General features: G+C 39.8%; 1 long non-coding RNA gene across 1 annotated transcript in view; it reads right to left on the minus strand.

Annotated features, from left to right (window-relative positions):
- The window catches only part of LOC127671892 (uncharacterized), a 28,267-nt gene extending 5,553 nt beyond the window's left edge, over positions 1–22,714 (minus strand). Inside the window, exons 1-2 of the long non-coding RNA XR_007974804.1 lie at positions 22,406–22,714; positions 9,149–9,237 (exon numbers count right to left, since the gene is read on the minus strand). This is a non-coding gene — a long non-coding RNA (uncharacterized LOC127671892). The remainder of the gene's footprint in view (positions 1–9,148; positions 9,238–22,405) is intronic.
- Positions 22,715–23,012: the final 298 nt, after the last annotated feature.

Below are 23,012 nucleotides of genomic sequence, written 5' to 3' on the forward strand. Positions count from 1 at the left end.
GTGGTAGCTCCTAAGGGCCTCAGCTGAGACATGTTTCAGCTCCCACAGGATTCTTGAAGCCAGGACTCACGCTGAATATTGAATGTGTACTCCCCGACCAGAGCCTAGCCAGGTTACAATAAGAGCCCTCCCTACTCTATCTACAGGCAAGTCTTACAGTTTGGCTTAAACCCCAAAGGTTCTTACATGCAACAACAGACATGAATCTCAGATGAAACCACCACACTTACAAATACACACTGTATGATTTACATTTGTATCACATTCCGGAAAAAGACTAAATTACAGAGGTGAGGAAAATATTGGTGATACCAATAACGGGCAGGAGAATAGACGTTATTTTCTCCATCACATAGGGGTACTTTCAAGGTGTGTTGTTTAATTTACAAACAAGAACACTATATTGAATAGTGCATAGTGCTCACTAGGTAGCTCTTCTGTGCCTTGATGAATTCTTTGCTTTCCCAACTCCACACAGTTCTGACACCAGTGTGAGGCTTGATGTGCCCTTGGTCAGTTACCCTGTTCCAGGAATCCTGTTTATAATTAGTTCAAATCTTATTTTCAGTGTGAATACTTTTTCTTTGCTTCACTTTGAGCTTTCTTGACAGATTTCTTTTCTATTATCACTTCTTTTGACCTGTCACATGAGTTTATCAAAGAGAAGGGGACAACATAACTACATGTCTGTCTGCTCATAAACCAACAGAAAGAACTAACACCAATAATACAGTGAATCATAACTCATTAACATGACTTCTGATATAATTAGACTATACTGATAGGGAACTGGTGTTAATTAACCATGGCAAGTAAAAGCCAGTGTCATGTAAAAGAAGAAACAATTACACTTAAAGTAATTTTAAAATGAATGAACTGAATCACCAGAGATTTAAGAAATATAACTTGAGTACCTTCCTACATCTTATAATAATCAAAGAAGTGGGGAGGTCCCTGAAGACGCAATTCCATCTAGATTAATAAATGAGAAGAAATTTGTCCTACAATTCCAACTCTGATACCAGTAACAAAATTATGGGTACTATTATGTTTTTATGACATTCCTTTTACAAAGTCAGTAATATTTTTTCATTGGTTGAATGGACCAAGAGAGAATAATATTAGACAATACTTGTAGAAATTCAACCAGACACTATCATACAAATATACACAGTGACTGCAACTGGTACTATTCTCTAATGTGCTCACAGAATCCTCATAGCCACCCACAAGGCAAGTGGCATTATAATCACCTGTATGTATAGCAGAATGCCAGAGAATAAGGAAGTCCAATAATTCTTCTACAGATAGGCCAACAGTAAGCAATAAAGCCAGGATTTGAACTCAAAAACAACTTCACAAATCAAGCTGTTCAAAATGCTATTTCTCTCTGCTTTCTGTACAAAATAAACACAGTCATCAGGAAGGGTACCCAGTACTGATCCCTAGATGTTGCACAGATATCACTTAGTGATGTTCAACACCACACACAGTTTGCTCTCCTGGGACATCAAGTACAACAAACAATGACCCACTGAGTTAGAAAAACCATTCCAAGATGCTAAGGGTGGCAGGAGAACAGAGTGAAAAAAATTCAAAATAAGTCCATTCTTCTATGGAAAACTGACATAAATACAAGAAGATCACTAATTTGTAAGACTAGAAAAAGTCTTGTATTTATCATAAATGTGTCTAAGAAGAGTACTGTTACAACAAGGTATGGAGCATCAACAAATTCCACTGACATTTTCAATACCTCTGACCCTGAAAGTTAATCATACTGCTTGCAGAGGTCTGATCTCACAAGAATTCCATAAGGAGCAGGAACGTGAGGGCCTAATAAGGATGTATGATACAGGAGCAAAGGGATTAGTTAACTAAAATAAGTGGATTCCTCTCTAAATATAATCCGCTCATAAGGACATTTAGAACATTTTTATCTCATTAGGGGTATTAAGTGAGGAAAAGAGTCTCAGTACCAAACAATCCTAATTATAATTCATCTTAGGAAATAAAGTGAGTTTTCGTAACTGAAATGGAAAATGTATGGCAGGAAACATCTTTAATATAATAACAGAACTGTCATCAAACTCAGACACTAAAACAAACACGGCAGGCTAAAGGAACACAATGAAAACTAACTAACTGCTCTCAGAGTGACAATGGCTTTTCATGTTTCTCAAAACATGCTTCTTCCTCTGTCATCATAACAACCCAAAGCACAAGTAAGATGACTGAGAAAAAGAGACTCAGTTTGTAAGCAGCAGGACACATAATAACGGTTTACTCTAACACATCTTCCATGAAGGTGACACAAGAAGTAAAATCAAGGCAGTTAATAAGGCAACTTCACTATCAGTGGGCTTCCATGTGGGGAAAACTCTGTCTACTTCGCCATCTCACCAGAAAGGAGAGCTTGCCAACCAAGTAGTGCAACAATAAATAAATAAATAAATAAATAAATAAATAAATAAATAAATTCTACAGAAATGGAATGCATGGTGTGACTTCTTGTTGTTAGATGTTCAAAGACAATTTTACTAAAATTGAAAAGAGAAACTTGAAAGCAGGTAAGCTGTAAACCTCAGCAGCTGTCACAGAATTGAACAGGGAAGGGTTTGAGTTAAGCCAACATGGAGGTCAGCCACCTGGCAGATAACAGCTACAGGGCAGACACAAAAGCTTTAAAGAAAAGGAGACCTAAAGGACTAGAGAAAACATATTTAGCTCTGGCCAGCAACCTAAAGACAGAAGAGAAGAAGGAGGAATATATATGTTCCGTTTTGAGTCAGAATTTACAATGGCAGGCAGACCCAGCATAAGCTGATGGTAGCTCTGTAGCTTCTGCATCGAGGATGCGAATTCCAGGAAGGGAACGTAAGATAATAAAACAGTAGGTCAGAGGTGATGCCCAGTGTTGGGTATCCATCACAGCTTCGGCCTCTTACTGTGGTAAGAGTCTCCCTCAGAAGGTAGGGCTGTCTCATTGCCTTTTTGAGCTCCACAGCCTTATTGCAAGCAGTTAATTTTCTAAATTTCAGATAGGAAGTAATCACTACCCTCTCCTAGCATAGTTCCTCTCAGGAAGCACTGGAGAAAACTTGGTCCAGTGCCTACTCTCAAGGCTGTTCATCTCCATGACTAAAATCACGAGGCATCTCTCTCTTTGTTGAGAGCTAGGGCTTTCATGCTCCTAGTCTACACCATGCCCCCAGGAAAGAGGGGGCAGGCATAGGCATCAGTGTTTTCACATTAGGTACAAGTATCTGCCTCGATTATTTTTAAGTATCTATTTGAAAACTGTGAAGGGGTTGTTCTGTGGAAGTAAAAGAACAGTTGCATCATTATTCAGCGGTGGCTAAGAAAACACTTTACAATTACATAACAGAAAGATCAGAGGACAGGGAACTATTTTCCTACTGTAAGACTCAACACAGCTTTTAAAAAGCTGAATTTTTCAGCCAACAAAAGCAATCAGAACAATAGTCTATGTTATCATTAATTTTACACTTTCCAGTATGGCCCACTCTTCTCTGTAGTAAGTCTTTGCTATGGGGAATTAGGGTTGGGGGAAGAATATAGGGATTTAGATCAGTCAATGAATTTTGCATGATGTATGTATATATGTATGTATGTATGTATGTATGTATGTATGTATGTATGTATGTGTGTGTGTGTATATGTATTTGATAAATGAACTGTCCTTTCTTGATTAGGCAACTTTTCCTTTCCTTGAAAAATAGTGTCAATCCTGTTCCTATTCCTACCTGCCCCTGGTCCACCTACAAACTCTGTTTTCCCTTTCCAGAAGATCCATGTACCCACCCCCACCACAGTCATCTCTCCTTGTTACTTACCCTCTCTGGGTTTGTGACTTGCAGTATGATTATCCTTAACAACTAACATCCACTTACAAGTGAGTATATATCATGCTTGCCTTTCTGGGTCTGTGTTGCCTTGCTAAGGATCATGGTATTGTTGATTGGTTGGTTGGTTGGTTGGTTGGTTGGTTGGTTGGTTGGTTGGTTTGTAGTCTAATCTATTTGTCTGAAAATTTCACGTTGTCATTTTTTAACATCTGAGTAATACTCCATTGTTTAAGTGTATATTTCCTTTATCCATTCTTTGGATGAGGAAAATCTAGGTTGTTTCCAGAGTCTGACTATTATGAATAAAGCAGCTATAAACATAGTTGAGCAAGTGTCTTTGTGGTAAGATGGAGTGTCTTTGGGTATATGCCCAGGAGTGGTATAGCTGTGTCTTAAAGTAAATCAATTCCAAATTTTCTGAGAAACATCCATATTGACTTCCAAAGTAGCTGTACAAGTTTGCACTCTGACCAAGAATGGAAGAGTGTTCCCCTTGTTCCACATCCTCACCAGCACGGGTTGTTACTTGTGTTATTGGTCTTAGCCATTCTGACAGATATAAGATGAAATCAGAAAGTAGATTCAATTTGCATTTCCCTGATGGATAAGGATATTAAATGTTTCTTTAAGTGTTTCTCAGCCATTTGAGATTCCACTATTTGGAACTCTCTGTTTAGATTTGTATCTTATCTTTAATTGGGTTATTTGGCTTGTTGATGCATAGTTTCTTGAGTTCTTTATGTATTTTAGATATTAGAATTCTATGTGATGTGGAGTTGGGTTGGAGATGGAGGGAGAGAGGGAGAGACAACTAGAGTTGGAGAGCATTTAGAGGGTGATGGAGAAACCCAGTATAGTAGAAACTTCTAGGAATTTTTAAGGGTGATCCTAGCAAGAATTCCTACTAGTGAAGAACACATAGCCTGAACTGGTCATCTTCTGTACTGTAACCAGGCAAGGCTTCTCGTAGTAGCACTAGGACACTAACTGAACCACATAACCTTCAATGTACAAACTATCCTGCCTGTAAGATGTGCTGGGGAAATGATGACTCGAGCTTGTGAAAGTGGCCAACCAATGACTACTCTAACTTAGGGCCTACACCAGGAGAGGGGCCCATGCCAGTACTGCCTGGATAGGCAGATGCTAAATGACCCAGAGACCTAAGGTAGAACCAAACACAACTGGAACAAAAAAAACCTGTCAATGAAATAGTTGCTAACGAACACTGTTACACTCATAGATTTGTACCTAGCACCAGAGAGGCTTCCTCAGGCAGCTAATGAGAGTAGACATAGAAACCTATTGCCAAAGATTACACAGAGTTCAAGAAAGCGCACCAAAGAATAGGAAGAATTAATTGCAGGAGCATTGTTAGAGGACGCCAGGAGAACATGGCCCACAAATTCAACTAAGCAGGGGAGGGGCTCACAGAGACTGAAGTGGCAATTATGAAGCCTTCATGGATCTTCAATCGATCCTATGAATACATCTTATGGATGTTTAGCTTGGGGTTTTAATGGGCCTCCTAACAGCAGTAGTAAGGATGTCTCTGAATCCTTTGCCTGTTCCTAGGAATCTTTCCTTTGACTGGGTTGCCATTTCCAGCCTTGATATGAATAAGGATTTGTACATAGTCTTATTTTATCTTTTTATGGAATGTTCAGTTGATATCCCTTGGAGGCTTGCTCTTTTCTGAAAGGTGGGTTGGGGAGAAAGGATGTTGGGGAGAAACTGGGAGCTGTAGAGGAAGAGGAAGCTGTAGTCAGAATTCATTGTATGAGACAAGAATAAGTAAAAAGTAGTATCAGGATCAAGTCATATGACAGAAAACACATAGGTATACACACATGCATGCACCTGGACACACATGTGGTGCACAGGGACACACATATGGCCGTTATATTTTTGTATTCTCACATTTATGATGACTGTGGTAGTCTGAATGAGATTCCTCCACATAGGCTCATAGGCTCATGTATTTGAATGCTCGTGATCCAGTCAATGAACTGTTCAGGATGGATGGAAGTGTGGCCTTGCTGTAGAGGATGTGTCACTAGCAGTGAGTTTTGAGGTGTCACAAGTCCATACCATTACTAATTAGTTCTCACTCTGCCTCACACTTGTGGATGAGAGTAAGCTCTCAGCTACTGCCCCAGCACCATGCTTGCCTCCTGATGCCATACGCACTACCACACTGGTCATGGACTCTAACCCTCTAAAACTATGAACCTCAAAAAATTGTTACAAGTTGCCTGGGTCATGGTATTTTAACACACCAATATAAAAGTGACTAAGACAATGATGAAATCCTATTACCTTAAAAGCCAGAGAGTAAAAAGCGTCAGACACTCTCCTATGTCATACAGACAGCATCTACCCTAAGCATGGAAACAAGTATGAATGTAAATGTATGAAGTCTTTCTTAATTTTAAGCTGAACTATATAGCACATACCCCCTACAGAACACAATCATCTTCTCTTCCTGTGCCCTGTAGCTTGTTCTTTCCATTGGAGCATCTGTTCTGACACTTAATGCCTTTACCTCAGGCATTCAAATATTACCAGGTCTAAATCAGGACCTATCTCAGGAAAACCCCAAGACTTGAATCACCCTTCACAGGATTCATCCACTGTCTAGACCAATTTTCAACCTCTCTGAGGCCTTTAACTAACTTAAGAAAGATGCAATGCTCAATAAAGATCCCCAGAAAGAGTGGTACCAAAGTGGAGACAGAGTATAATTGATATAATCAATGTTGACTAACTTTTGTAGGGTGGAGATTCCAAAGCAATGTAGGTAGAATAAGTTAGCAAAAGAAGTGGGAAAACTGCAGGAAGATAGAAAAGAGGAAAAGAGGGCTCCACATTTGACAGAAGTTTCTCCACTCCAAAGATGTTTGAAGAAAAACTGTAACTGCTAATCCTAGCCTTTAAAAAAAATACTTCTGACATCACTGCAGTATTAGAAACATTTGGGAGTATGAACCATCGGCTGACAGTTACAGGAATCCTGGAAGGGGAAACAATGGTCAAGGAAGGCCAGACAGCAGTACAGTTATAAACCTCTGCACAGTCCCAAAGCTTCCTCCAAGCCATGCAAGCCACTCCCAGTAAGAGGTGGATGGGAATGCTGTTCCTCACTTCCCCAGGTGATGATGCTAAGGAGGGGCATGAACACAGCTCTGCTGCAGAGAACATTTGGGTTCCTTGGTTTTCTCACCTTTTGAAGTAAGACATGTCATGGGTTTCATTCCCAAGGGCCTGAGATTTATAGAAGCCAGTAAAGACATGATTTACAAGTCTAACTACAAAAAATGCTAGTATAAAAACAAAAACTTTCCAATTTTCCTTATGCCATGACTTGGTCCTTCTGTAATATAGGAAATGGGGTTGAGGAAAATGTTGTGGTTAAAAAAAAAATACAGCAGGTCACTTCAAGATTAGGAATCTTTCAAAAAAGATAGCACCCTCACTCAAAAATTGCATTTATTTTATTTTATGTGTATGGGTGCTTTGCTTGCATAGATATATGTGCACCACGAGTGCCTGTTACAGACAGTTGTGAGCCACCCTGGGTGCTGGAAATCAAACCCCAGATTACTCCTCTTCCAGAGGAACAGTGTCTTTAACCACTGAACCATCTCCAGCCCTGTGCTCCAAGTTTGTGACAATGAAGGTTTGAAAAAACAATACACCCACTCTCAAAGCACGTAAGTAAAGAAAATAGATAAACTACCAAACCAGTATTCCATGCTGTCAATGAGTCAACAAGTACATCCCACAGAAACTAACAGTGTTTAATAAAAGTTCCTTTTTATCAATAATATTCTCATGTTACTTAAAAATTCCACAAAAATCAGCTCTTTAAAGGAATCTTTTTATAATTGAAGCCTTTCAACTTAAACGCTTATGCTAGCTAGACTGAGTATTTATAGATACTCAAAATAGTACACCTTCAATTCAGATGTCTAAGAGAGCAAAGTATAGTAGATGTTTTAACAACAAAATCATGCTTCCACAGAATGTCTGTTGCAAGAGAATATATCTGTAAAATCACATGTGAGAAATGTTTATATGTCAGAAATGTAACTAACTCATAAATACACAAAACACAATCTAACATTAGAATTAGAGCATCTGTAAATTCAATATCCATTATCTGCCTTTCTGGCTCTCCATGGGTATCAAAAACAACAAGACTGATAAGCATCCTTTTCACTGTCTGTAGCGCATGCCCACAATTGCCGGCTAGATTTTTAAGTACCCCATTGTGGCTAGCATGGCAATAGATGTTCAGGTCAGCCTGTTTGGCAGATGGCAAGAAACCATGGACTCTGATATCAGAAAGTTAGATTTTCAACAATATGGCACACAACAGAGAACTTCCTGACCAGCACAAAACATGGTGGTTGGAGAAATGGAGCATGATTAAAATAAAAGAAACAATACGGGAGAGTTCATGATCTAGTGCCATTTCTATCTTTAGTATAGATTTTAAGATCTAATCTACTCTAAGTCTCTCAAAACAATAACTATTATTCCCATGAGGTAATAATCAACTTGAACTCAGAAAATTCAAGTTCAAGTGTACTGTATGCTGAGACGGTAGTCACAGAGAGCACAGTGGCACTGAATGAGTTCTCACATACTTTACATTCTATGGCCATCTGAAACCATGCATGAATGAAAACATACGTGGTGTCATAAGCACATCACAATCTTTCCTAGATAGCAAAGTAGTGAAGTATTAATAACTATATATGTCATTAAAAATATCCCCTGGCTCTTCTGAAGAGAACAGTATTCTCTAGCTCAGTGTAAGGAATCTGTTCAGTAGCCATGTTACAAAAATCCAAAAGCTAAGTTAATGCTAAAATGCTTATCAACCATGTGGGTTCCAGAGCCTACATTATGAAAAAAAAATTACAAAAAAGCTGAACCCCAAGAGGAGAAAATCTCTGTTAATATCGGGTATCCTACTGAAAAGTCTTGAGAAACTGTGAGTTCTTGCCATCTCAGAAAGCAGGCTGACTTAAACACCTATCATTACAATGGACCAAACAAAGGTACCACTCCTTGTCTACCGGGGTGGTAGATGAAAATCCATGCTGAGCCTCAGGAAAGGAAGCTGAGCTGGACTCTCCCACCAAAGAAACAACTACCTCCACAAGGCAAGTATGGGCATTCCAGGGGGAGGAAAAGGTCTACCTCCCGATTTTCATCTGGCCTTGCTCCCATGTATCAAGTTAATGTTTTAGCTCAGTGAAAGTAATTACCAGCCAGGCTCTGCAATCCATCATTCACCATGGGCATTCCTGCTGATTCTTTCTTTGGTCTCTAGGACCCAAGAATCTCTTTTGTTGATCTGTAAGTGCAAAGGAAAGGTTTGGTTGTTACTAGTTTCTTGCTATTCTAAATTTCTGCCAAGTAATTAGAATAGAAAATGAACTATTTTCAAGTTTTTTAATTGAAGCTATGGGGGTTAGAGTAGTCATAGCCTCTAACAAAAATAAGATTAAAACCATACATCTTTGATGCCCCCCCCCCACACCTCTTCCAAGTAGAATGGACAAATGTAATCTGACTCTAGACAGTGAGCTTGGGGACTTGATCCAAATCACCCTCCTTCTAATTTGGCAAGAATACCTTAGTAAATTAGCAAACTGCATATAAATTTACAAAAGGTATTCCTATATCTTCATATCATCCAAAAGAAAAGCATTATTGGAATCCTCACTGCATAGACAATGAGTGGAAAGTTCAGAGATTAGATGCACTATCCCCAGGAACACATTTCACAGGTTACAAAACAAATTTACCCACTCAAAACATTAGGCTTCTACACATCTTTCCAAGTAACTATAATACAGGACAGCTTACATGAGTTCTAACCAGGAGTAATATCCAAAATTGATTATCTCTTTGGCGTTCATCACACAGTAGGCATTGTTTATTTTACATACTCCACTAAACTACAGACGTGACAAAGGCATTCTAAAATTCCCCCTCAATGCTGCCTACCATGTAAGTCTGTTTCCTTTACATAAGTACATTGATTAGCAATATAAATACAAGTAAATATAATAAATTTATAGATACATATGTATGCATATAATATATAAAAGACCTATGTCGTAATAATCACAGTAATGGTAAGTTAAAATACATCAGTTTAAAACATTCTGTCTTTGGTGATCAGAAACCCTATGGATATAGGATCTGTGGCTATATACACTACCAATCTAAACATCAAATGGCTGTGTGTGACAGCTAGCTTGTTCAGACAATGCTTCATTTGACAATGGACCATGAGAACACGGTGGTCCCACAGACTGACATGAAGCAATTTTTATAAAATGATCTAATGTACACATAGTTGAAAAAAAAAAGAAACTGAAGGACAAGAAAACAAAGGCCTTATTGTTGGAGCAAAAATATTGATGGTAAATTATCTGCTTACAAATAAATCTATGATTAAAAAGAAGAAGAAGAGAGAAACCAGAAAAACTACTACAGACACATTTGTGCCTGAGGAGGAGGCAGTCCTCAGAAGGGCTTGAGAGACGGTGCTAAGCAAATGGGCATCTCCATCTTGTCACACCCACGGACGACTTTCCAGGATGACAAGATATGATCCTGACATTGTTTAGACTTCAGCTCTTATATTAGTTTTTAATCAGAAAAAGGTTTTAAATGAAAAATGTCTTGACAACAGTCAAATAATCTTGTACAATGTATCCATATATTAATCTAAGTATAAGATTCAAACATTTAAAAGTAAGTTTTATAAAATGCAAAGATTCAGTAATTTGATTAATTACTAAAGAACTACCCAGTACTCCCAGAGCTCCCAGGACTAAACCACCAACCAAAGAGTACACATGGAGGGGCCCAGGGCTCCAGATGCATATGTAGCTGAGGATGGCTTGTTGGACACCAAAGGGAGAAGAGCCCTTGGTCCTGAGAAGGTGAGATGCCCTAGTATAGGGGATCTATACTTCCAGGACAGGGAAGAGGGAGTGTGTGGGTTGGTGAGCAGGGGGAGGGGGGAAGGGTTAGGGAGTTTTGAGGGAAAGCAGAACCAGGAATGGGGACATTAGAAATGTAAATAAAGAATACAACTAATTAAAAAACCAAACTAAGTGCAGAGGGCTTACAAAGTCTACAGTAGTTTGTTATAATGGCCCAGGTCCTCAAAGTCACACACCATTCACTCACCAACTCACCCACGGCTTTAGGTTTGTAAACTCCACTCATAGAAGTGCACCCTATGTATGCTTGATTTTCAGCATTTCTACTGTGTTCTTTTTGTATCTTTTCTGTGTTCAGATGTTTTTAAATATAAAAATATTTGACTACAATATGCAGAACAGAAATAAACTGTATAGTCTTGTGACTTAGGAGCAAGATAATGTATCACATAACCTTAAGGAATAGGCCACACCATCTAGGACTGTGAAGACTATTCAGTGATGTTCACATAACAATTCAATCTAAATGTCCTGGCATGTTCCTGAGGTTTAGCGACATGAGAACACAAATAACACCACACCTCTCTTTGTCACTGAATGAAACCAAGCCACCAGGATCTACAAACAGAACAAGCAACATCTTCTTTGGTGTATAAAAATTAACTTCATCACACATACTATTTTTCTTATTTCCACTCTGTATAATTATACACAACCTGAAAGGTGTGCTAAAAAGAAAGAAGTCAGCCATAATCCCAGAAATGAGAGCTGCTGAGATCTGCTTTTCCTCCTAGCCATTTCCTCTGATAGACTATTCAAAATACTTCCCTTCCCACAGAAAGATGGAATACTATCATGATGGACAGTAATAAGATAGATAACACAGACTAGAAGAAATGGATTTCGTTGCACTTACAGCATTGGTTCAAACTCCTAACTAAAGAAACAAGGTAAACTGGAGGATCTATGTATTAAACTCCTTTGGAAAACTAAGAAAGGAGGCAACCTAACTACTCAAGTGTGACACCCATAAAACAAGAATAAATAAGAATCTACAGTGAGTACAGAGAGGTACCCCCTGTTGGAATTGGTTTTGTTCCTCAAAACCATTTTTTTACTTTCTATTTTAGCATTGAAACTATAAACTCTTAATTATTTTATCAATGAGAAACTTAGCTCAGTCCCAAAAGTGGGGGTGGGCATAAAAAGTCCTCTTTTTCTAAGGCAACCCCCCCCTATATATGGGTCATGACCCACAGCTGGGAGCTGCTGAGCTGGGGATTAGGTGTTTACATGCAGCCTTACCAGTCTTGCTGGGTCCAGCATTTTCTGAATGTGCCCCCAGTCCTCCTTTTAGGAATAGTAATGCATATCTGTGCCACTGCATGCTGAAATTAATACACATTTAGAATTCACAGGGTCTTATTGAGACTGTGGAAGATTATGGGAGCCTCTGAAATAGGATTAAATACACTTTGCATTATAATAATGGCCTCTTAGCCTTTGGAGCCTGGGTGTGGAATGTAGTGGTTTGAATGAGAATGATTCCCATAGGCTCAAATATCAGAACCCTGGTGGTGACTTTACAGCTGTACCTTACCAGGGGCAGGCTCTGAGACTTGCATGTAGACTAGCCTCAATTCCAGTTCACTCTCTCTGTTCATGTTTGGGGCTTAACAAGTGATCTCCCAGCTCCCTTCCATGATGGTCTCATCCTTCTGGAGGCACAAGCCAAAATAATCTCTTCCATAAATTCCCTTGGTCATAGTATTTTATTCCAGCAGCAGAAAAGTAAATAATACAGGCTATAAATAATCAAAGATTAAAACAATTTTTACTTAATCTTAAAAAATTCATGATAAAATTGGGCACCAAAAAAGTAAAATGTACGCACAGTCTGTGCTGCACTAACTATTGCAGCCGGTGTCCCTCTTCCTGCGTGGCAGAACTGCTGCTCCAGCTTCTGGACTCAACCACAACCAAGAAAAGGCAAGACAGTAAACAACAGTTACAGCTCCTGCCACACAATTTACTTAAAACCCCCGACAGATTTACAAGTGCAATCTCAGTTTTTAACCCTAAAATAATTAGGCTTCACTGTTTTGATTATTTTGTCTTTGATGTAAAACTATAGGTGACAACAATGGTATGTGCTGTCCAAACTGCAAACAACTTGTTTTTAACAGATTATTAAAATAGTACACATTCACTGTGTTTTTTCAAAATTTAGAGACATAGAAAGAAAATGTTTTACTATATACAGATGATACCATGTACTAGATACTTGTGCAATGTTCCTAATTCTCAGTATTATCAGCAATGCTGAGATAAACTAAAATACGTTAAATTGTTCTATGCAAAATATCTACTTCCTCAGGACAAAATTCTTGACAGTAAAATGAACTTTAAGGGTTACAGTTTATGAACACTGAAAACACAGAGTTGGTGTATAAAGTCACATCATACCTGAAACCATATCATAAACTAAAAAGAAAATAATTATCTAGACATGTAACTGTCTTTATTCATTAAAACACACCCATTTTCCCAGTCATCATTCTCAGATTGCTTCCTCCAACAGCACTGCCTCGTGGTGGGTAGAAAAAATTAAGTCAATTTGATATCATAATGTACTCTTCATTGATATTTATCAAGGGAAATGGGAAATTTGAAAATTCAAATGTCCAATTAATGGAAGACAAAAGATTAATGCCAAGTAAATTTTGTCAAATGCATTATTTTCAGGATGCTTTATCAGTACAATCTGTCCAGAGAACTTCCCCCCTACAGGTTAAGCCTCATATTTAAACACATTTCAACCTTTCAACTGGGTGAGTGAGGTCTATAGAGAATGAATCCTTGCCCTCCTGAATAACAACACTTAACATTCACTTTGCATAAATCATCAATAAATCAAATTAACAGTCACTTACTTGTTACCACTAATTAGCTAAACAATCTACTAAAATATCCCCTTTGGAGCATTTGTAGAAAGATACAGAGAGGAGGGGATATATTCTATGGTGATGTGGTGAGGTATGGGAGAATGGGGTGCCTCAGCGGGCCCATGCCAAGGCATCCCTTCCCCCTGAGGACCAGCCACATGATGGTATAGTATAGAGTTTATTAAGGGCATGGGGAGGGGAGTTAAGAGAGTGGTAGAGGCAGAGAAAAAGACAGTAGAGAAGTAGAGTAGAGATGTAGAGGCCAGCCATGGCACGTGGGGGGGGGGGGGGAAGGCAATGAGAGAAGGGAAAAAGGGAAGCAGGAAAAGAGCAAGGGAGGAGCAAGAGACCAAGAAGGCAAGAGAGCAAAGAGGGGGCAACCAGCCTCTTTTATAGTGGGTCAGGCCTACCTGGCTATTGCCAGGTAACTATGGGGTGGAGTTTAGACAGAATGCTAACATCCTTCATCAACTGACAGAAAATGGCTCTTAAACTAGGTCATACTAGCCACTCAAGAAAACACACACAGTATAACACATCTGCCATACAAACTGCACCCCGTAAGAAGTTCATTAAAAGAACACACCACAAGGGACTGATTATCATGATAACAAATGTAATACATGAGGCTGAAATATAATACAGCAAGGGGGTATTACTGCACACCCATGCCAAGATGTGCTCTTAAGAAATAACTACATGCAAGAGGTCAGGTGTAAGGAGGTTTACTGGGAGACTGCAGAGGGGTGAGGACCTGCAGACTGGGTAGAGGCAGACAAGAGCAGAGCCATGAGGGCAGATAAGGGAAGAGGGGGCCAGAGGACAGAAAACACTGGCAGAACTAAACTGTACCATACAACACCAGGATTACCAAATGCTGTCACGTCTCTAGCTTCAGGCTTAGGGACTAACTAGTAAGCTCATTATTAGATCAAAAGAGGCACAAAGTCAATTTTTTCTAGCCACAACTTAGACTATCACTGCATTACATTTCATAAATTAATACAATATTTACACTGCTTTTGGTAATTATGCATGTTTATATCAAAGATTATTATATAAAGCATTAAATACCCTATCAAAGCCAAATTAGCTTTTATAAGATTTATAAGAATCTTTAACACTTAAAACATATTTTATCCACACACATGACTCTTTAGTTTTTGAAATGACCGTTGATTTGGTTTCTCTTTCTGAAATTTGTATTAATGACATATTATATACATGAAATATGGCTAAAGACACACAGAAGTTGTCAGCTAAGTCATAGGAGTAAAAAAGAAAATTTAAATGTTTTAGGAGCGTATGGAAAAGGCCCTGAGAATGAATTACTAATTCTGCAAACAGAAGAGTTTTGCTTTCAAATTTGTTCCAGGCAGGTATGAGGGTGTTCAATGATGTATTCATTACAAGCCCAGAACTGCCATATGTTTCTCTTAAATTCTCCCTAAGTACCTTATTTGCCAGTCCTGAAGACTTTATCACTTAAGAGTCAGAGAAATTCCTATTAGAAAATTACTGGTTCCAAGAAACACTGAATCTATACACCTACTTTTAAAAGCAAATGACTTGAGAATTCTGCTAATGTGTATGTCACAGTCATTAATGTAACTGAATAAGAATGTTCCCACAGACTCAAATATTTGGACACTTAGCTGGTGGTACTCTTTGGAAGGGATAAACAGATGGAGCCTTGCTGGAGGAAGTGAGTCCCCAGAGGTCAGCTTTGAGAGGTTAAAGACTGTTGCCATATTCAGTCTGCTTTCTCTGCTTCACACTTTGTGCCTGCAGATGTGAGCTCTCTGCATTCTACTCCAGCTGCCATGCCTGCTGCTTGCTGCATTGCTGCCCATCATGATGTCTATTAAACTATAAGCAAAGTTCCTTTCTCATGGGAAAGGGAACAGGAAGGTCGCTTCCTCAGGTTTGCAGCTTGCTTGGGAGAACATCCGGTTCTCTGCGTGAGGAAGTGTCTCCTCTGTCTTGGTAGGCTGAGAATGACAAAGACCCTAGGTTGCCTGGAAACCAGCAAGCTGGGAGCAATCTCCTCATGCCATTTCTCTACAGATAATGAAATATATCTTCAAATTTAAAGCCGGGGATGGGGTATTACACCTATAATTTCAGTGTCTGGGAGGTAGAATGAGGAGAATCAGGAGTTCAAGGATAGCTTCATTTGCATAATGAGCTCAGGACCAGGCTAGACTACAGAAACAGTATCCGTTCTGAATAAATAAATAAATAAATAAATAAATAAGAAATTAAAAATAGTAATTCATTTGATTGCTCATTTAAGAGCACCTATGCTCACCAAGGTTTCTGCTGTGAAAAGCTAGTGAGAAAATTCTTATTGATGGTGTAATGAGGAGGGTAGACAGGTCTGATACTCAGATAGATGCTTAGACTATAGATATGGACCAGGAGTGCAGTACTTGCCTGTCTTTCAAGAGGCTGTGAGCTTGGTGTCTATATTGAAGGAAAAACAACACCAAGCAAAGCCCACAAGAAACTAAAACTGTTTTCTATACAAAATTCTCCCAATCAAAGACACCTCCCAAGTAATGGAAATTAGTCAAGTATCAGCAGAGAACAAAATTTACAAAGATCTTCTACTTCTCCCCAAATGGGATTCTTTCCACTCTGAGACCAATCTGTCAACTCCAGAGGAGTGGCTGAAGAGTAGCCATGTTTTTAACAAACACCATACTAAAAGAATGAGGACTGCAGTCTACAAATCTTCCAAATATTCTGATCTCTATATAAAGGGTTAGTATCTCAGAAATAAGAACAAACTAGAAGTAAACAAATCAAGTTTTCCAGAAATTAAACCCCACCTCACTTTAGTTTATCTGTGAAGTGGACTGAAGTAACTGGCAAGAAGCAACTGTAAGACCAACTATATCCCATGTAGTAGCTATCCCTGGTGGTCAACTTGACTATATCTGGAATGAACTCTGGCCTGGATCTTGGCTTAGAGATCTTGAGACACAGTGGCTATGAATCCCAGAAGATTTTGACAGGGAAATCTCTAAGTTCAAAGTCATCAGGGAGCAGGGCAGTGGTGGTACACACCTGTAATCCCAGCACTCTGGGAGGCAGAGGCAGGCGGATTTCTGAGTTTGAGGCCAGCCTGGTCTACAAAGTGAGTTCCAGGACAGCCTGGACTACACAGAGAAACCCTGTCTTGAAAAACCAAATCCCCCCCCACCCAAAAAAATAAGGAACACATTTGTAAAATGTTAACATCTGATGTTGGGTATTGGTTCTAATGCTTATTTCAGCTCCCCAAAAAGCTGCACTGCCAGATCTGAGGGTCCCTTCCCCCACCTTCTGCCCTCCCCCGGTTAGAATGAGTAATAAAAAGTTGCCATACAGCCAAGGGCTGGGCAGAAAGACAGGGGCAGACTTAAATTTCAAGTGCAAGGGAAGGAGAGAGGGGGGAGGAAGAGAAGGATCAGATTTAAGAACTGAAAGAGGGAAAGCATCCTACACTGTAGGTGGAAAGTGAATGCAACCCTATGGGAAGAGGGCACAGAAGATGACAGGCAGCAAAGATACAACATAGATTTAAAATGCATTAAACCAGGGATACTGGAAGGAAATGTGTGCTACCCATCAGCAGGCTTATAAATGTCCAGCTATTGAGCTTAGTTAAGACATATCAAAATTAGCTAGTGTGTGTGTGTGTGTGTGTGTGTGTGTGTGTGTGTCTGGTGTGTCTTTCATTTACCAATCAAGAGAACTCTTGGGCAGGTGCAGTGACTTCACTACATGTCAGAAGCCAAAGCAGTTTAATTAATTCAGTCTAGTGCATTGAGGTCCCAAGAGAGTTTCACATTAACCTGGACACAGGGGATACAGAGCCCAGTCAGCCAATACACAGTTTAGTCAAAGTTTCAACTTTTTTTAAAAGACAAAGCAGAATAAGATTTTCCCAGTTTCTAGTTCTCACCAGCTGCTCTTTCCTTAGCAATAGCATATCTCGGTTCAAAGTGACCCAAACCTCCTTGCAGCTTGAGAAATTTGTCAGCAGTCCAACTCTGAGATGTGTTAGATGTGTTGTCTAATTAAGCTATAAACAACGTTACTTTCTCATGAAAAAAAAATGAGCATGAAGCCACTTCCTCAGGTCTGCAGCTTGCTTGGCAGAACACCAGGATCCTCTGCTTGAGGAAGTGCACCTCCTCGGTATCTCAGTATGCTGAGAGTGACAGAACCATCCTAGGGTGCCTTGCAGCTAGCAAGGTAGGAGCATTATCATGCCATTTCTCCACAGTAAAGTAAAATACTTTCTACTGTGATCCCTAGAGATTGGCCTGTGGTCCTGAATAGCCAGAGAAATGTTGCCCTCTGTGGATTAGCTGCCTACGTTTGGACTACAACAGGCAAAGTCTCAATATTGTTGGCACTGCATTCACAGTCTTTTCCAGCAGCCTAGCCTGTGCCCTAATAAACTTAAGAACACTTAATAATTTTAGTACTAGTAATTTATTCCCCATTTTGGCTACATAATTCAGACTGTGCCTAAAAGGGAAAAATGAAACAAAGTATATTCTTAGTAATCTCAGATGTAAGAATGATGGAGTTTAGAGAATTATCCAACCCTTGTTGTATAACTAACCCTTCAAGAAATTTCTGTTAAATCTTGAGTGTGATTAAGCAAGACTAAGTCAGAAAGCAACATTCTGGTTCCCTTTTATACTAGGCTCAAGTACAATCATATACAATACACACATCAATCACAGACATTTTTTGTCCTCCTGCTCTCATGGAAAGCCTTGAGTCAGATACTCAGTCCAAACATAAGAAGCCAATTACAATAATAATAATAACAACAATAATAAAACCTGGTTTGGTGGCACACACTTGTGCCAGGGAGAAAGAGACTCCATGTCCTCCCTAGCCAGCCATCTGAGCCTACCTGTCCAATTCAAAGCCAATCAAAAATCCTGTTTTACAAAAAACAGTGAATGGCACCTGAACAATGGCATCCAAGGCTGTCCTCTGGTCTCCACATGCAAGCTCACATGTGCAGGGCCACAGGACCAAATTAACGTGTAAAAGGATTTTCATCCACTGCAGTAAGAGAGCTCAATAAGGTAAAGGTTCTTGCAGCCAAGTCTGATATAACCAGTTCAATACCTGGGACCTCTATTGATGAGGTTTGGTCTGTTGTATGTATTGTCCCAGAGACAAGAAAGTGCACAGGTAGATCCAAGTGAGGCTATGTGACCTTCCCTCCAAATTATTTCTGATTGGTGAATAGAGATGACAACAGTCAATAGCTGGGCAGAAGAAACACATGCAGGCAGGGTTTAGCATCCCAGGACTTCCAGCATCAGAGAAGAACCACAAGGGGGAAGACACCATGGGTTAGGTGAGTCATAAAATAAAGACCATGTGGGTTGGCTACCTGTAAATAAGAGCAGTCCAAATGAAACATGGCACATTCTGTCATGGGGTTAGTATTGGGAAATAGACAACAGCGAGAGGTGCACAATCTACCCAGCTCTTGTGCTGATTAAGGTTAATTGTACATAGAAAGGTTGTGTGTATATTTTATCTGAGAACTAAGTGGTCAAAGGCAGGGCAAAAACCTGAGTTGGGATTAAATAATTTCTACAACATCCACATATACAACTCCTGCCCACCCCAACATACACAAATAATAAATGTAATTTTAAAGGGAGTTAAAGCACTTGTTAGTAAGCATGAAGATCCACGTTCGATCACCAGAATCCATGTGGTAGGACGATAACCTGCCCAGTCACTATCCTCTGGCCTCCATAAATGCACACTAACACACACGAACACAGAATAAATTAATGTAATCATTAATTAATTAACTAATTAAAGGTTTTTTCACATCATCTCTTGTTGGCCCAGACTCACTTCTGTCTTTGGTTTACATAGCTCGCTTCCCCACATCTACCTCTCCTTATCTCATGCCTATCATGCTTGCATGTGTTTCTCCTCCCTAATCTCCATGTTTAAATCTATATTAAACTCTTTATAAACTACTGTTCTGGGGACTAGACGGATGGTCCCCAGGTTAAAAGAACTTACTGCGCAATCATGAGGCCTGGAGTCCAAATTCCAGCATCCTGTAAATACCCATGAGTATAGCTTCCAGGAAACAGACATTGTCTTAGGCAGAAATAATGAAAAACTGCCAGTGATTTGGAGGAAAAAACACTTACAAATGTATGGCAAAAATGAAAAACTCTGTTCCATTAAAATGTAGCCCACAAAAGAGTTAGGACCTGGGTTATGAATGAAAGGGAAGTAAGTGAAAATCCCAGTTCCTTTCCTACCATGTAACCCAACCAAGTACCATTATTATCTCTACACATCTGTTTCTTGCTGAGTGTGCCAAATTTATATGCTGCTTCTCAATATCAAAAGGGAAACCACTTAGCAAAGAGTCGTGGAAATAGTCCATACATAGCAATTTACCAATTATTAAATTTTGGAACAAATGTTAAAACGACAAGTAGTGTTTCATGTTTATTTTTAACTGACAGGCACAAGGCTTAGAATCCTGAATTAAAGTTGAGAGGGCTGGAGAGATGGCTCAGCGGTTAAGAGCACTGACTGCTCTTCCAGAGGTCCTGAGTTCAATTCCTAGCAACCACATGGTGGCTCACAACCATCTGTAATGAGATCTGATGCTCTCTTCTGGTATGTCTGAAGACAGTTACAGTGTATTCATATACATAAAATAAATAAATCTTTAAAAAAAAAAGTTGAGACTGAGATATAAAAGGAATTACAAAAAGCCATTTTGCCCAGGACAAATGCTAAGTAAAAATATCTAGTACTATGGAAATATAATTGACATAGGCACAATCATAAGTTTATTAGAATAATTTGATGCATCATCTCAAAGTTTTTATTATTACAAAGATATGGTTTCATTTTCATAAACAATAAAGAGAAAAACAACACAGTAAAAAAAGAGAGCAAAGGTAGGAATGTAGAATATTACTAGGTTGCTTTATTTTCCAACTTAAGAACCAAAATACAACACAGGAAAAACTCCTCGTACAAAAATGGTAGAAAACATCACACTAAAGATAATAAAACACCTCTTGTTCCTGAACACTTCAAAAAACAGACTTCCCTTAGATCTTCGAGATTTCCTGTCTGGAAACAAGAAGCCCCAGTAAGTTATTTCATCACCACAATCCTATTTCCAACGTCAAAGCAAAACCTAGGAAAGCTACTCTGGTGGCTTTCTCATTCTCAGAACTTTATTTAATTCTAGACATACAGAGAAACTACTTAAAAAGTCAGATAAATTCTGATAGGCAACAAAATTTCACTCAAAAAAACAAAATATAAAAACGAATTCTATTTTGTCTTATGACAACAATAAAAAATGTTGTCAGAAGACAGGCAATGGTAACACACCGTTTATTCCAGCACTGTGGAGACAGAAGTAAGTAGCCAGATCACTTGACTTGGAAACCAGCCTGATATATAGGCTACTTGGGAAAACCCAGGGTTTCCTGAAGTACCTGCTCTGCAAGCATGAGGACCTAAGTTCAAATCCTTATGCACATAAAATCTGGTGCAGGGCTGCACATTTCTTTCTAACTCCAACTCTTTGTCTCACAAGAGACAGGTCCTGGGAGTTTGCCAGTCAAGCTGAAATACAAGCTCCAGGTTCAGTGAGAAATTAAGGTAGAGACAACTGGAAGACATTGACCTCAGACCTCTGATCTCTACACAAAGCATGGGAAACTCGGGCCTCTGTTCTTTAACATGGGTTAACTCAGTTACTCACTGTAGGGCTACAGAGTAGGTAATACTATAGTCATCACACACAGCTGAATATAATGAAGCTCCAGAAGTCACTAACCGGTCCATGGCCATGCAGTCAGTCAACAGGAGCAGGCAGGATCTGAACTGAAGATGTCAAAGTGTTCGAATCATCTACAGCATTCATTTAGTTAGCAATTTTTACAAAGAGCCTATCAGGTGCCAGACACAGTTCTAAGTACTAGGGATAAAATTATGAATAAATCTAATGAGATCTTTACCCTGTAATTAGTAAGAGAGAGCCAACAATTCTAATGGGAATAATTAACAAGTGTAAAGTGTATCTAATAATAAATAAGGATGAGAAAGAGAAAATAATGTTTAATGCTAAACAAAAGAGTCAAATGACAAAGAGAGGGAGACTTGCTTCTCTTTTAGGAACCAGGAGAAGTTCTCTCAAGTAAAGAATAGCAATAGAAGTCAAGAACAACTGCCACCAACCAGAAATGGTGACCCCTACATCTGCCAGGGTAGCATCCTAAAGCCCAATAGTGAGAGTCATGGGGTAAGGCTGACGTTAGGTTGGAAGCTGCCCTGGTGGCAGGGAGAAGCAGCTTAGATTCAATTTTGTGTGTAACCCAGGGCTTTTGGAGGATTTGAGCACAAATAGTTCAATCCAAGTTCTTTTTAAAAACATCATTCTTACTGTTATGTGAGGAACAGCAAGCTGGAGAACTGCATCTGGGGTGCGGGGAGACTGGGGGAGGAGAGGGAGGGAGCCCTGCCAGGACCTGCAAAAGCCTGAGGAGCGACCAAGCACAGAACAAACAGGAAATGAATGGCCAGGACTGACCTGCGCTGGAGGAAGGAGGCTTCGCTGGCGCTGGCGGCGGGACTCAGAAGCAGATCCGTGGGCGGGCGCACAAGTCAGCGAACTACCCAGCACGGGTAGCAGGGCCGGGGTGGCCGTGCAGTCGCGGCGGAGGGGGAACCGGAGGTCACGGGTTACACAATTCTGCAGCCTGAGCTGCAAGAGCGGCGCAGGGGATCGAGGTCTCCAGGGTCAGCGCCATTCCCCATACCCACCGCACCTGGGCGTTGGCAGGCACCGCGCCGCACCCCTAGCTCCTTTGCTCAGCTCAGCCTCCGGCTTCACGATGGCTCCGCCCCGCTCCTCGCCTCCCCCACATCCCTCTAGCGCGCCCCGCCCCATCCTGCCTCTGACCTGCCTGCTGGGTGAGAGCTGACACTTAATATTCTATCATAGTGAAAGGGACAGGTTCCTCACTACCAATAGAATACAAAATAGAATTGACTGGTTGAGTGGTAACAGCCAAATTTTTTTCCTTACTAAAATATAAAAATACATTTTCCTCTATATTGGCCATTAACTTGACAATGCTTTTATCAACCTTAAGTTCTCACCAACAACTTGATATCTAATGTTTCAGCCTCTATTG

This window comes from Apodemus sylvaticus, chromosome 21 (genome assembly GCF_947179515.1).
Source record: "Apodemus sylvaticus chromosome 21, mApoSyl1.1, whole genome shotgun sequence".
Taxonomy (NCBI): domain Eukaryota; kingdom Metazoa; phylum Chordata; class Mammalia; order Rodentia; family Muridae; genus Apodemus; species Apodemus sylvaticus.